Raw genomic sequence first — 17,340 nt, forward strand, 5'->3', positions numbered from 1 at the left:
GGTCTCAAACACCAAGAGCACCAGGTCACAAAAATCAAGACAACGAGGTCTCAAATACCAAGAGCATCAGATCTAAAACACCAAGTGTACCAGGTCTCAAATACCAAGAGCACCAGGTCTCAAACACCAAAAGCACCAGGTCTCAAACACCAATAGCACCAGGTCTCCAGCACCAAGAGAAACAGGTCTCAAACACCAAGAGCACCAGGTCTCAAACACCAAGAGAACCAGTCCTTAAACACCAAGAGCAGCAGGTCTCAAACACCAAAATCACCCGGACTCAAACACCAAGTGTACCAGCTCCCAGAACCAACTGTGCTAGGTCTAAAATACCAAGTGTACCAGCTCACAAATATGAAAAGTGGCAGCTCCGAAAGAAAAAACTTTCAAGTTCTCAAACAAAAAGTGCACCAGGTCGTAAACGCCAAGTATACTAGATCCAAACCACCAAATGTGCCTTTTCCCTAACACCAAGTGTACACATTCCAAAAATATAATCTGCCAGCTCCCAAAAACCAAGAATATCAGGGCTCAAACAGCAAGAGCACCAGGTCTCAAACACCAAGATCTCCATGTCTCAAACGCCAAGAGCACCAGCTCTCAAAGACCAAGTGTACCATGTCTCAAACGCCAAGATCACCAGGTCTCAAACACCAAGGACAGCAGGACTGAAACACCAAGTGTACCAGGTCTAAAACACCAAGAGCACCAGGTCTCAAACACCAAGACAACGAGGTCTGAAACTCCAAGTGTACCAGGTCTCAAACACCAAGAGCACCAGGTCTCAAACACCAAGACAACCCGGTCTCAAACACGAAGATCACCATTTTCAAACACCAAGAGCACCAGGTCTCAAACACCAAGAGCACCTTGTCTCAAACATCAAGACAACGAGCTCTCAAATACCAAGAGCATCAGATCTTAAACACCAAGAGCACCAGCTCTCAAACACCAAGACCACCAGGACTGAATCACCTAGTGTACCAGGTCACAAACACCAAGAGCAGCAGGTCTCTAACACCAAGAGCACCAGGTCTCAAACACCAAAACAACACGCTCTCAAACAACAAGAGCACCAGATATCAAAAACCAAGAGCAGCAGTTCTCAAACACCATTGACACCAGATCTCAAACACCAAGAGCACCTGGTCTCAAACACCAAGTGTACCAGGTCTCAAACACCAAGTGTACCAGGTCTCAAACGCCAAGATCACCAGGTCTCAAACACCAAGGGCAGCAGCTCTCAAACACCAAGTGTACCAGGTCTCAAACAACAAGAGTCCCAGGTCTCAAACACCAAGACAACCAGGGCTGAAAGTCCAAGTGTACCAGGTCTCAAACACCCGTAGAACCAGGTCTCAATCACCAAGAGAACTCGGTCTCAAAAAACAAGAGTACCAGGTTTCAAACACCAAGAGCAGCAGTTCTCAAACCCCAGGAGCTCTAGCTCTCAAACACCAAGACCGAAAGCTCTCAAACACCAAGACAACCCGGTCTCAAACACGAAGATCACCATTCTCAAACACCAAGAGCACCAGGTCTCAAACACCAAGAGCAGCTTGTCTCAAACATCAAGACAACGAGGTCTCAAATACCAAGAGCATCAGATCTTAAACACCAAGAGCACCAGCTCTCAAACACCAAGACCTCCAGGACTGAATCACCTAGTGTACCAGGTCACAAACACCAAGAGCAGCAGGTCTCTAACACCAAGAGCACCAGGTCTCAAACACCAAAACAACACGCTCTCAAACAACAAGAGCACCAGATATCAAAAACCAAGAGCAGCAGTTCTCAAACACCATTGACACCAGATCTCAAACACCAAGAGCACCTGGTCTCAAACACCAAGTGTACCAGGTCTCAAACACCAAGTGTACCAGGTCTCAAACGCCAAGATCACCAGGTCTCAAACACCAAGGGCAGCAGGTCTCAAACACCAAGTGTACCAGGTCTCAAACACCAAGAGCACCAGGTCTCAAACACCAAGACAACCAGGGCTGAAAGTCCAAGAGTACCAGGTCTCAAACACCAATAGCACCAGGTCTCAATCACCAAGAGAACTCGGTCTCAAAAAACAAGAGTAGCAGCTTTCAAACACCAAGAGCAGCAGTTCACAAACCCCAGGAGCTCTAGCTCTCAAACACCAAGACTGCCAGCTCTCAAATACCAAGACAACCAGGTCTCAAACACCAAGAGCACCAGGTCGCACACATCAAGACACCCAGGTCTCAAACACCAAGTGCACTGGGTGTCAAACACCAATAGCAGCAGGTCTCAAATACCAAGTGCATCAGATCTCAAACACCAAAAGCAGCAGATCACAAACACAAGGAGAACCACCACTCAAAACCCAAGTGTACCAGGTCTCAAACACCAAGAGCATCTGGTCTTTAACACCAAGAGCAGCATCTCACAAACACCAAGTGTACCAGGTCTCAAACACGAAAATCACCATGTTTCAAACACCAGGAGCACCAGGTCCCAAAGACCAAAATCACGAGGAATCAAACACCAAGTGCACCAGCTCTCAAATATCAAGAACACCAGGTCTCAAACACCAAGAGCACCAGGTCTCAAACACGAATAGCACCAAGCCTCAAACACCAAGAGCACCAGGTCTCAAACACCAAGTGTACCTGGTCTCAAAAACAAATGTAACAGGTCTCAAACACCTAGAGCACCAGGTCTCAAACACCAAGATCACCAGCTGTCAAACACCAAGAGCAGCAGGTATCAAACGCAAAGAGCACCAGGTCTCAAACTCCATGATAACAAGGTGGCAAATACCAACAGCACCAGCTCTCAAACACCAGGAGCAGCAGGATTCAAACACCAAGATCACCAGCTCGCAAACACCAAGTGTACCAGGTCTCAAACACAAAGAGCACCAGGTCGCAAACATCAAGACAACGAGGTCTCAAACACCAAGAGCAGCAGGTTTCAGGCACCAAGATCACCAGCTCGCAAACACCAAGTGTACCAGGTCTCAAACACAAAGAGCACCAGGTCGCAAACATCTAGACAACCAGGTCTCAAACACCAGGAGCACTGGTGTCAAACACCAAGAGCACAAGGTCTCAAACACCAAGTGTACCAGGTTTCAAATTACAAGACCAAGAGGTCTAAAACACCAAGATCACCAGATCTCAAAAACCAAGACCACCAGGAATCAAACACCAAGACCACCAGTTCTCAAACACCAAGAACACCAGGTCTCAAACACCAAGATCTCCAGGTCTCAAACACCAAGAGCACCTGGTCTCAAACGCCAAGATCACCAGGTCTCAAACACCAAGGGCAGCTGGTCTCAAACACCAAATGTACCAGGTCTCAAACACCAAGAGCACCAGGTCTCAAACACCAAGACAACCAGGGCTGAAAGTCCAAGTGTACCAGTTCTCAAACACCAATAGCACCAGGTCTCAATCACCAAGACAACTCCGTCTCAAAACACAAGAGTACCAGGTTTCAAACACCAAGAGCAGCAGTTCTCAAACCCCACGAGCACTAGCTCTCAAACACCAAGAGCACCAGGTCTCAAACATCAAGACATCCAGGTCTGAAAGTCCAAGTGTACCAGGTCTCAAAAACCAATAGCACCAGGTCTCAAACACTAGGACAACCCGGTCTCAAAAAACAAGAGTACCAGGTTTCAAACACCAAGAACAGCAGTTCTCCAACGCCAGGAGCTCTAGTTCTCAAACACCAAGACCTCCAGGTCTCAAATACCAAGACAACCTGGTCTCAAACACCAAGAGCACCAGGTCGCACACATCAAGCAACCCAGGTCTCAAACACCAAGAGCACTAGGTGTCAAACACCAATAGCAGCAGGTCTCAAACACCAAGTGTACCAGGTCTCTAACACCAAGAGCACCAGGTCTCAAACACCAAGACATCCAGGTCTGAAAGTCCAAGTGTACCAGGTCTCAAACAACAAGAGCAGCAGGTCTCCAACATCAAGAGCACCAGGTCTCAAACACCAAGACAACACGCTCTCAACCAACAAGAGCACCAGGTATCAAACACCAAGAGCAGCAGGTCTCAAACACTAACAGTACCAGGTCTCAAACACCAAGAGCACCTAGTCTCAAACACCGAGAGCACCAGGTCTCAAACACCAAGAGAAACTGGTCTCAAATACCAAGAGCACCGGGTCTCAAACACCAAGAGCACCTAGTCTCCAACACCAAGATCACCAGCGCTCAAACACCAACAGTACCAGGTCTCAACAACAAAGAGCACCAGGTCTCAAACACCAAGTGCACCAGGTCTCAAACTCCAAGACCAACAGGTCTCAAACACCAAGATCACCAGATCTCAAAAACCAAGACCACCAAGATTGAAACACCAAGACCACCAGTTCTCAAAAACCAAGAACACCAGATCCCAAACACCAAAATCACCAATTCTCAAACACCAGGAGCACCAGGTCCCAAACACCAAAATCACCAGGAATCAGACACCAAGTGCAACAGCTCTCAAACATCAAGAACACCACGTCTCAAACACCAAGAGCGCCAGGTCGCAAAAACCAACAGCACCAGCTCTCAAACACAAAGAGCAGAAAATTTCAAACAGCAAGAGCACCAGCTCTCAAACAACAAGGGTACCAGGTCTCAAACACCAAGCGCAACATGTCTCAAACACCAAGACAACCACTTCTCAAACACCAAGAGCACTAGGTGTCAAACATCAAGAGCACCAGGTCTCAAACACCAAGAGCACCAGGTCTCAAACACCAATAGCACCAGGTCTCAAACACCAAGAGCACTAGGTGTCAAACATCAAGAGCACCAGGTTTGAAACACCAAGATCTCCAGGTCTCAAACACCAAGAGAACCAGGTCTCAAATACCATTGACACCAGATCTCAAACAACAAGAGCACCAGGTCTCAAACACCAAGATCACCAGGTCCCAAACATCAAGGGCAGCAGGTCTCAAACACCAAGTGTACCAGGTCTCAAACACCAAGAGCACCAGGTCTCAAATACCATGACAAACAGGTCTGCAACTCTAAGTGCACCAGGTCTCAAACACCAAGATCACCAGCTCTCAAACACCAAGAGCAGCAGGTCTCAAACACAAAGAGCACCAGGTCTCAAACACCACGATAACAAGGTGGCAAAAACCAACAGCACCAGCTCTCAAGAACAAAGAGCAGCAGATTTCAAGCAGCAAGAGCACCAGCTCTCAAACACCAAGTGTATCAGGTTTCAAAGACAAGAGAAACAGGTCTCAAACACCAAGACAACCACGCCTGAAACACCAAGAGCACTAGGTGTCAAACATCAAGAGCACCAGGTCTCAAACACCAAGAGCACCAATTCTTAAACACAAGAGCAGCAGGTCTCAAACACCAAAATCACCCGGACTCAAACACCAAGTGTACCAGCTCCCAGAACCAACTGTGCTAGGTCTAAAATACCAAGTGTACCAGCTCGCAAATATGAAGAGTGGCAGCTCCGAAAGACCAAATTTTCAAGTTCTCAAACAAAAAGTGTGCCAGCTCGTAAACGCCAAGTATACCAGATCTAAGCCACCAAATGAGCCATTTCCCTAACACCAAGTGTACACGTTCCCAAAAATCAAATCTGCCAGCTCCCAAAAACCAAGAATACCAGGTCTCAAACACCAAGAGCAGCAGGTCTCAAACACCAAGATCTCAAGGTCTCAAACACCAAGAGAACCAGATCTCAAACACCAAGTGTAGCAGGTCTGAAACGCCAAGATCACCAGATCTCAAACACCAAGTGTAGCAGGTCTCAAACACCAAGATCACCAGCTCTCAAACACCAAGAGCAGCCGGTCTCAAACACAAAGAGCACCAGGTCTCAAACACCACGATAACAAGGTGGCAAAAACCAACAGCACCAGCTCTCAAACACAAAGAGCAGCAGATCTCAAGCAGCAAGAGCACCAGGTCTCAAACACCAAGTGTACCAGGTTTCAAACACAAGAGCAACAGGTCTCAAACACCAAGAGCACCAGGTCTCAAACACCAAGAGCACCAGGTCTCAAACACGAAGAGCACCAGTTCTTAAACACAAGAGCAGCAGGTCGCAAACACCAAAATCACCCGGACTCAAACACCAAGTGTACCAGCTCCCAGAAACAACTGTGCCAGGTCTAAAATACCAAGTGTACCAGTTCACAAATATGAAGAGTGGCAGCTCCGAAAGAACAAATTTTCAAGTTCTCAAACAAAAAGTGTACCAGTTCGTAAACGCCAAGTATACCAGATCCAATACATCAAAAGTGCCATTTCCCTAACACCAAGTGTACACATTCCCAAAAATCAAACCTGCCAGCTCCCCAAAAACTAATAACACCAGGTCTCAAACACCAAGAGCACCAGGTCTCAAACACCAAGATCTCCAGTTTTCAAACACCAAGAGAACCAGGTCTCAAACAGCATTGACACCGGATCTCAAACAACAAGAGCACCTGGTCTCAAACACCAAGTGTACCAGGTCTCAAACACCAAGTGTACCAGGTCTCAAACACCAAGATCACCAGCTCCCAAACACCAAGAGCAGCCGGTCTCAAACACAAAGAGCACCAGGTCTCAAACACCACGATAACAAGGTGGCAAAAACCAACAGCACCAGCTCTCAAACACAAAGAGCAGCAGATCTCAAGCAGCAAGAGCACCAGCTCTCAAACACCAAGTGTACCAGGTTTCAAACACAAGAGCAACAGGTCTCAAACACCAAGACAACCACTTCTCAAACACGAACAGGACTAGGTGTCACACATCAAGAGCACCAGGTCTCAAACACCAAGAGCACCAGGTCTCAAACACCAAGAGCACCAGGTCTCAAACACGAAGAGCACCAGTTCTTAAACACAAGAGCAGCAGGTCGCAAACACCAAAATCACCCGGACTCAAACACCAAGTGTACCAGCTCCCAGAAACAACTGTGCCAGGTCTAAAATACCAAGAGTACCAGTTCACAAATATGAAGAGTGGCAGCTCCGAAAGACCAAATTTTCAAGTTCTCAAACAAAAAGTGTACCAGTTCGTAAACGCCAAGTATACCAGATCCAAAACATCAAAAGTGCCATTTCCCTAACACCAAGTGTACACATTCCCAAAAATCAAACCTGCCAGCTCCCCAAAACCAATAACACCAGGTCTCAAACACCAAGAGCACCAGGTCTCAAACACCAAGATCTCCAGTTTTCAAACACCAAGAGAACCAGGTCTCAAACAGCATTGACACCAGATCTCAAACAACAAGAGCACCAGGTCTCAAACACCAAGTGTACCAGGTCTCAAACACCAAGTGTACCAGGTCTCAAACGCCAAGATCACCAGGTCTCAAACACCAAGGGCAGCAGGTCTCAAACACCAAGTGTACGAGATCTCAAACACCAAGAGCACCAGGTCTCAAATACCAAGACAACCAGGTCTGCAACTCCAAGTGCACCAGGTCTCAAACACCAAAGGCACCAGGTCTCAAACACCAAGACAACACGGTCTCAAAAAACAAGAGTACCAGGTTTCAAAGACCAAGAGAACCAGGTCACAAACGCCAAGAGCATGAAGTCTCAAACACAAGAGCTCCAGCTCTCAAACACCAAGACAACCAGGTCTCAAACACCAAGATCACCATTCTCAAACACCAAGAGCACCAGGTCTCAAACACCAAGAGCACCAGGTCACAAAAATCAAGACAACGAGGTCTCAAATACCAAGAGCATCAGATCTAAAACACCATTTGTACCAGGTCTCAAAAACCAAGAGCACCAGGTCTCAAACAACAAAAGCACCAGGTCTCAAACACCAATAGCACCAGGTCTCCAGCACCAAGAGAAACAGGTCTCAAACACCAAGAGCACCAGGTCTCAAACACCAAGAGCACCAGTCCTTAAACACCAAGAGCAGCAGGTCTCAAACACCAAAATCACCCGGACTCAAACACCAAGTGTACCAGCTCCCAGAACCAACTGTGCTAGGTCTAAAATACCAAGTGTACCAGCTCACAAATATGAAAAGTGGCAGCTCCGAAAGAAAAAATTTTCAAGTTCTCAAACAAAACGTGCACCAGGTCGTAAACGCCAAGTATACTAGATCCAAACCACCAAATGTGCCTTTTCCCTAACACCAAGTGTACACATTCCAAAAATATAATCTGCCAGCTCCCAAAAACCAAGAATATCAGGGCTCAAACAGCAAGAGCACCAGGTCTCAAACACCAAGATCTCCAGGTCTCAAACGCCAAGAGCACCAGCTCTCAAAGACCAAGTGTACCATGTCTCAAACGCCAAGATCACCAGGTCTCAAACACCAAGGACAGCAGGACTGAAACACCAAGTGTACCAGGTCTAAAACACCAAGAGCACCAGGTCTCAAACACCAAGACAACCAGGTCTGAAACTCCAAGTGTACCAGGTCTCAAACACCAAGAGCACCAGGTCTCAAACACCAAGACAACCCGGTCTCAAACACGAAGATCACCATTTTCAAACACCAAGAGCACCAGGTCTCAAACACCAAGAGCACCTTGTCTCAAACATCAAGACAACGAGCTCTCAAATACCAAGAGCATCAGATCTTAAACACCAAGAGCACCAGCTCTCAAACACCAAGACCACCAGGACTGAATCACCTAGTGTACCAGGTCACAAACACCAAGAGCAGCAGGTCTCTAACACCAAGAGCACCAGGTCTCACACACCAAAACAACACGCTCTCAAACAACAAGAGCACCAGATTTCAAAAACCAAGAGCAGCAGTTCTCAAACACCATTGACACCAGATCTCAAACACCAAGAGCACCTGGTCTCAAACACCAAGTGTACCAGGTCTCAAACACCAAGTGTACCAGGTCTCAAACGCCAAGATCACCAGGTCTCAAACACCAAGGGCAGCAGCTCTCAAACACCAAGTGTACCAGGTCTCAAACAACAAGAGCCCCAAGTCTCAAACACCAAGACAACCAGGGCTGAAAGTCCAAGTGTACCAGGTCTCAAACACCCGTAGAACCAGGTCTCAATCACCAAGAGAACTCGGTCTCAAAAAACAAGAGTACCAGGTTTCAAACACCAAGAGCAGCAGTTCTCAAACCCCAGGAGCTCTAGCTCTCAAACACCAAGACCGAAAGCTCTCAAACACCAAGACAACCCGGTCTCAAACACGAAGATCACCATTCTCAAACACCAAGAGCACCAGGTCTCAAACACCAAGAGCAGCTTGTCTCAAACATCAAGACAACGAGGTCTCACATACCAAGAGCATCAGATCTTAAACACCAAGAGCACCAGCTCTCAAACACCAAGACCTCCAGGACTGAATCACCTAGTGTACCAGGTCACAAACACCAAGAGCAGCAGGTCTCTAACACCAAGAGCACCAGGTCTCAAACACCAAAACAACACGCTCTCAAACAACAAGAGCACCAGATATCAAAAACCAAGAGCAGCAGTTCTCAAACACCATTGACACCAGATCTCAAACGCCAAGAGCACCTGGTCTCAAACACCAAGTGTACCAGGTCTCAAACACCAAGTGTACCAGTTCTCAAACGCCAAGATCACAAGGTCTCAAACACCAAGGGCAGCAGGTCTCAAACACCAAGTGTACCAGGTCTCAAACACCAAGAGCACCAGGTCTCAAACACCAAGTCAACCAGGGCTGAAAGTCCATGAGTATCAGGTCTCAAACACCAATAGCACCAGGTCTCAATCACCAAGAGAACTCGGTCTCAAAAAACAAGAGTAGCAGGTTTCAAACACCAAGAGCTGCAGTTCACAAACCCCAGGAGCTCTAGCTCTCAAACACCAAGACTGCCAGCTCTCAAATACCAAGACAACCAGGTCTCAAACACCAAGAGCACCAGGTCGCACACATCAAGACACCCAGGTCTCAAACACCAAGTGCACTGGGTGTCAAACACCAATAGCAGCAGGTCTCAAATACCAAGTGCATCAGATCTCAAACACCAAAAGCAGCAGATCACAAACACAAGGAGAACCACCACTCAAAACCCAAGTGTACCAGGTCTCAAACACCAAGAGCATCTGGTCTCAAACACCAAGAGCAGCATCTCACAAACACCAAGTGTACCAGGTCTCAAACACGAAAATCACCATGTTTCAAACACCAGGAGCACCAGGTCCCAAACACCAAAATCACGAGGAATCAAACACCAAGTGCACCAGCTCTCAAATATCAAGAACACCAGGTCTCAAACACCAAGAGCACCAGGTCTCAAACACGAATAGCACCAAGCCTCAAACACCAAAAGCACCAGGTCTCAAACACCAAGTGTACCTGGTCTCAAAAACAAATGTAACAGGTCTCAAACAACTAGAGCACCAGGTCTCAAACACCAAGATCACCAGCTGTCAAACACCAAGAGCAGCAGGTATCAAACGCAAAGAGCACCAGGTCTCAAACTCCATGATAACAAGGTGGCAAATACCAACAGCACCAGCTCTCAAACACCAGGAGCAGCAGGTTTCAAACACCAAGATCACCAGCTCGCAAACACCAAGTGTACCAGGTCTCAAACACAAAGAGCACCAGGTCGCAAACATCAAGACAACCAGGTCTCAAACACCAAGAGCAGCAGGTTTCAGACACCAAGATCACCAGCTCGCAAACACCAAGTGTACCAGGTCTCAAACACAAAGAGCACCAGGTCGCAAACATCAAGACAACCAGGTCTCAAACACCAGGAGCTCTGGTGTCAAACACCAAGAGCACAAGGTCTCAAACACCAAGTGTACCAGCTTTCAAATTCCAAGACCAAGAGGTCTAAAACACCAAGATCACCAGATCTCAAAAACCAAGACCACCAGGAATCAAACACCAAGACCACCAGTTCTCAAACACCAAGAACACCAGGTCTCAAACACCAAGATCTCCAGGTCTCAAACACCAAGAGCACCTGGTCTCAAACGCCAAGATCACCAGGTCTCAAACACCAAGGGCAGCTGGTCTCAAACACCAAATGTACCAGGTCTCAAACACCAAGAGCACCAGGTCTCAAACACCAAGACAACCAGGGCTGAAAGTCCAAGTGTACCAGTTCTCAAACACCAATAGCACCAGGTCTCAATCAGCAAGACAACTCCGTCTCAAAACACAAGAGTACCAGGTTTCAAACACCAAGAGCAGCAGTTCTCAAACCCCACGAGCACTAGCTCTCAAACACCAAGAGCACCAGGTCTCAAACACCAAGACATCCAGGTCTGAAAGTCCAAGTGTACCAGGTCTCAAAAACCAATAGCACCAGGTCTCAAACACTAAGACAACCCGGGCTCAAAACACAAGAGTACCAGGTTTCAAACACCAAGAGCAGCAGTTCTCAAACGCCAGGAGCTCTAGTTCTCAAACACCAAGACCTCCAGCTCTCAAATACCAAGACAAGCAGGTCTCAAACACCAAGAGCACCAGGTCGCACACATCAAGCAACCCAGGTCTCAAACACCAAGAGCACTAGGTGTCAAACACCAATAGCAGCAGGTCTCAAACACCAAGTGTACCAGGTCTCAAACACCAAGAGCACCAGGTCTCAAACACCAAGACATCCAGGTCTGAAAGTCCAAGTGTACCAGGTCTCAAAAACCAATAGCACCAGGTCTCAAACACCAAGACAACCCGGTCTCAAAAAACAAGAGTACCAGGTTTCAAACACCAAGAGCACCAGTCCTTAAACACCAAGAGCAGCAGGTCTCAAACACCAAAATCACCCGGACTCAAACAGCAAGTGTACCAGCTCCCAGAACCAACTGTGCTAGGTCTAAAATACCAAGTGTACCAGCTCACAAATATGAAAAGTGGCAGCTCCGAAAGAAAAAAATTTCAAGTTCTCAAACAAAAAGTGCACCAGGTCGTAAACGCCAAGTATACTAGATCCAAACCACCAAATGTGCCTTTTCCCTAACACCAAGTGTACACATTCCAAAAATATAATCTGCCAGCTCCCAAAAACCAAGAATATCAGGGCTCAAACAGCAAGAGCACCAGGTCTCAAACACCAAGATCTCCAGGTCTCAAACGCCAAGAGCACCAGCTCTCAAACACAAAGTGTACCATGTCTCAAACGCCAAGATCACCAGGTCTCAAACACCAAGGACAGCAGGACTGAAACACCAAGTGTACCAGGTCTAAAACACCAAGAGCACCAGGTCTCAAACACCAAGACAACCAGGTCTGAAACTCCAAGTGTACCAGGTCTCAAACACCAAGAGCACCAGGTCTCAAACACCAAGACAACCCGGTCTCAAACACGAAGATCACCATTCTCAAACACCAAGAGCACCAGGTCTCAAACACCAAGAGCAGCTTGTCTCAAACATCAAGACAACGAGCTCTCAAATACCAAGAGCATCAGATCTTAAACACCAAGAGCACCAGCTCTCAAACACCAAGACGACCAGGACTGAATCACCTAGTGTACCAGGTCACAAACACCAAGAGCAGCAGGTCTCTAACACCAAGAGCACCAGGTCTCAAACACCAAAACAACACGCTCTCAAACAACAAGAGCACCAGATATCAAAAACCAAGAGCAGCAGTTCTCAAACACCATTGACACCAGATCTCAAACACCAAGAGCACCTGGTCTCAAACACCAAGTGTACCAGGTCTCAAACACCAAGTGTACCAGGTCTCAAACGCCAAGATCACCAGGTCTCAAACACCAAGGGCAGCAGCTCTCAAACACCAAGTGTACCAGGTCTCAAACAACAAGAGCCCCAGGTCTCAAACACCAAGACAACCAGGGCTGAAAGTCCAAGTGTACCAGGTCTCAAACACCAGTAGAACCAGGTCTCAATCACCAAGAGAACTCGGTCTCAAAAAACAAGAGTACCAGGTTTCAAACACCAAGAGCAGCAGTTCTCAAACCCCAGGAGCTCTAGCTCTCAAACACCAAGACCGAAAGCTCTCAAACACCAAGACAACCCAATCTCAAACACGAAGATCATCATTCTCAAACACCAAGAGCACCAGGTCTCAAACACCAAGAGCAGCTTGTCTCAAACATCAAGACAACGAGGTCTCAAATACCAAGAGCATCAGATTTTAAACACCAAGAGCACCAGCTCTCAAACACCAAGACCACCAGGACTGAATCACCTAGTGTACCAGGTCACAAACACCAAGAGCAGCAGGTCTCTAACACCAAGAGCACCAGGTCTCAAACACCAAAACAACACGCTCTCAAACAACAAGAGCACCAGATATCAAAAACCAAGAGCAGCAGTTCTCAAACACCATTGACACCAGATCTCAAACACCAAGAGCACCTGGTCTCAAACACCAAGTGTACCAGGTCTCAAACACCAAGTGTACCAGGTCTCAAACGCCAAGATCACCAGGTCTCAAACACCAAGGGCAGCATGTCTCAAACACCAAGTGTACCAGGTCTCAAACACCAAGAGCACCAGGTCTCAAACACCAAGACAACCAGGGCTGAAAGTCCAAGAGTACCAGGTCTCAAACACCAATAGCACCAGGTCTCAATCACCAAGAGAACTCGGTCTCAAAAAACAAGAGTAGCAGCTTTCAAACACCAAGAGCAGCAGTTCTCAAACCCCAGGAGCTCTAGCTCTCAAACACCAAGACTGCCAGCTCTCAAATACCAAGAAAACCAGGTCTCAAACACCAAGAGCACCAGGTCGCACACGTCAAGACACCCAGGTCTCAAACACCAAGTGCACTGGGTGTCAAACACCAATAGCAGCAGGTCTCAAATATCAAGTGCATCAGATCTCAAACACCAAAAGCAGCAGATCACAAACACAAGGAGAACCACCACTCAAAACCCAAGTGTACCAGGTCTCAAACACCAAGAGCATCTGGTCTCAAACACCAAGAGCAGCATCTCACAAACACCAAGTGTACCAGGTCTCAAACAAGAAAATCACCATGTTTCAAACACCAGGAGCACCAGGTCCCAAACACCAAAATCACGAGGAATCAAACACCAAGTGCACCAGCTCTCAAACATCAAGAACACCAGGTCTCAAACACCAAGAGCACCAGGTCTCAAACACGAATAGCACCAAGCCTCAAACACCAAGAGCACCAGGTCTCAAACACCAAGTGTACCTGGTCTCAAAAACAAATGTAACAGGTCTCAAACACCAAGAGCACCAGGTCTCAAACACCAAGATCACCAGCTGTCAAACACCAAGAGCAGCAGGTATCAAACGCAAAGAGCACCAGGTCTCAAACTCCATGATAACAAGGTGGCAAATACCAACAGCACCAGCTCTCAAACAGAAGGAGCAGCAGGTTTCAAACACCAAGATCACCAGCTCGCAAACACCAAGTGTACCACGTCTCAAACACAAAGAGCACCAGGTCGCAAACATCAAGACAACCAGGTCTCAAACACCAAGAGCAGCAGGTTTCAGACACCAAGATCACCAGCTCGCAAACACCAAGTGTACCAGGTCTCAAACACAAAGAGCACCAGGTCGCAAACATCAAGACAACCAGGTCTCAAACACCAGGAGCACTGGTGTCAAACACCAAGAGCACAAGGTCTCAAACACCAAGTGTACCAGGTCTCAAACACAAAGAGCACCAGGTCGCAAACATCAAGACAACCAGGTCTCAAACACCAAGAGCAGCAGGTTTCAGACACCAAGATCACCAGCTCGCAAACACCAAGTGTACCAGGTCTCAAACACAAAGAGCACCAGGTCGCAAACATCAAGACAACCAGGTCTCAAACACCAAGAGCAGCAGGTTTCAGACACCAAGATCACCAGCTCGCAAACACCAAGTGTACCAGGTCTCAAACACAAAGAGCACCAGGTCGCAAACATCAAGACAACCAGGTCTCAAACACCAGGAGCACTGGTGTCAAACACCAAGAGCACAAGGTCTCAAACACCAAGTGTACCAGGTCTCAAATTCCAAGACCACGAGGTCAAAAACACCAAGATCACCAGATCTCAAAAACCAAGACCACCAGGAATCAAACACCAAGACCACCAGTTCTCAAACACCAAGAACACCAGGTCTCAAACACCAAGATCTCCAGGTCTCAAACACCAAGAGAACCAGGTCTCAAACACCATTGACACCAGATCTCAAACAGCAAGAGCACCTGGTCTCAAACGCCAAGATCACCAGGTCTCAAACACCAAGGGCAGCTGGTCTCAAACACCAAATGTACCAGGTCTCAAACACCAAGAGCACCAGGTCTCAAACACCAAGACAACCAGGGCTGAAAGTCCAAGTGTACCAGTTCTCAAACACCAATAGCACCAGGTCTCAATCACCAAGACAACTCCGTCTCAAAAAACAAGAGTACCAGGTTTCAAACACCAAGAGCAGCAGTTCTCAAACCCCAGGAGCACTAGCTCTCAAACACCAAGAGCACCAGGTCTCAAACACCAAGACATCCAGGTCTGAAAGTCCAAGTGTACCAGGTCTCAAACACCAAGGGCACCAGGTCTCAAACACCAAGACAACCAGGGCTGAAAGTCCAAGTGTACCAGGTCTCAAACACCAAGAGCATCAGGTCTCAAACTTCAAGAGCAGCATCTCTCAAACACCAAGAGTACAAGGTCTCAAACACGATAATCATCATGTTTCAAACACCAGGAGCACCAGGTCCCAAACACCAAAATCTCGAGGAATCAAACACCAAGTGCACCAGCTCTCAAACATCAAGAACACCAGGTCTCAAACACCAAGAGCACCAGGTCTCAAACACGAATAGCACAAAGCCTCAAACACCAAGAGCACCAGGTCTTAAACACCAAGTGTACCTGGTCTCAAAAACAAATGTAACAGGTCGCAAACACCAAGAGCACCAGGTCTCAAACACCAAGATCACCAGCTGTCAAACACAAAGATCACCAGGTCGCAAACATCAAGACAGCCAGGTCTCAAACACCAAAAGCACTAACTCTCAAACACCAATAGCACCAGCTCTCAAACACCAATTGTACCAGGTCTCAAACAACAAGAGCACCAGGTCGCAAACATCAAAACAACCAGGTCTCAAACACAAAGAGCACTGGTGTCAAACACCAAGAGCACAAGGTCTCGAACACCAAGTGTACCAGGTTTCAAATTCCAGGACCACCATGTCTCAAACACCAAGATCACCAGATCTCAAAGACCAAGACCACCAGGAATCAAACACCAAGACCACAAGTTCTCAAACACGAAGAACACCAGGCCTCAAAACCAAAATCACAAGGTCGCAAACACCAGGAGCACCAGGTCACAAACACCAAAATCAACAGGAATCAAACACCAAGAGCAACAGCTCTCAAACACCAAGAAAACCAGGACTCAAACACCAAGAGCACCACGTCTCAAACAGCAAGAGCACCAGCTCTCAAACACCAAGATCACCAGCTTTCAAACACCAAGAGCAGCAGGTCTCAAACACAAAGAGCACCAGGTCTCAAGCACCACGAAAACAAGGTCGCAAAAACCAAGAGCACCATCTCTCAAACACCAAGAGCAGCAGGTTTCAAACAGCAAGAGCACAAGCTCTCAAACACCAAATGTACCAGGTCTCAAAAACCAAGAGCAACAGGTCTGAAACACCAAGACAACCACGTCTCAAACACCAAGACCACTAGGTGTCAAACATCAAGAGCAAAAGGTCTCAAACACCAAGAGCACCAGGTCTCAAACACCAAGGGCACCAGGTCTCAAACACCAAGAGCAGCAGTCGTTAAACACCAAGAGCAGCAGGTCTCAAAAACCAAAATCACCCGGACTCAAACACCAAGTGTACCAGCTCCCAGAAACAACTGTGCCAGATCTAAAATACCAAGTGTACCGGCTCACAAAAATGAAGAGTGGCAGCTCCGAAAGACCAAATTTTCAAATTCCCAAACAAAAAGTGTGCCAGGTCGTAAACGCCAAGTATACCAGATCCAAACCACCAAATGTGCCATTTCCCTAACACGAAGTGTACATATTCGCAAACATCAAATCTGCCAGCTCCCAAAAGCCAAGAATACCAGGTCTCAAACACCAAAAGCACCAGATCTCAAACACCAAGATCTCCAGGTCTCAAACACCAGGAGCACCAGGTCTCAAACACCAAGAGAACAAGATCTCAAACACCATTGACACCATATCTCAAACACCAAGAGTACCTGGTCCCAAACACAAAGTGTACCAGCTCTCAAACACCAAGTGTACCAGGTCTCAAACGCCAAGATCACCAGATCTCAAAAACCAGGACCACCAGGAATCAAACACCAAGACCACCAGTTCTCAAACACCAAAATCACAAGGTCGCAAACAGCAGGAGCACGAGGTCACAAACACCAAAATCACCAGGAATCAAACACCAAGAGCAACAGCTCTCAAACACCAAGAACACCAGGACTCAA

Source organism: Carcharodon carcharias, chromosome 11 (genome assembly GCF_017639515.1).
Source record: "Carcharodon carcharias isolate sCarCar2 chromosome 11, sCarCar2.pri, whole genome shotgun sequence".
Taxonomy (NCBI): Eukaryota; Metazoa; Chordata; class Chondrichthyes; order Lamniformes; family Lamnidae; genus Carcharodon; species Carcharodon carcharias.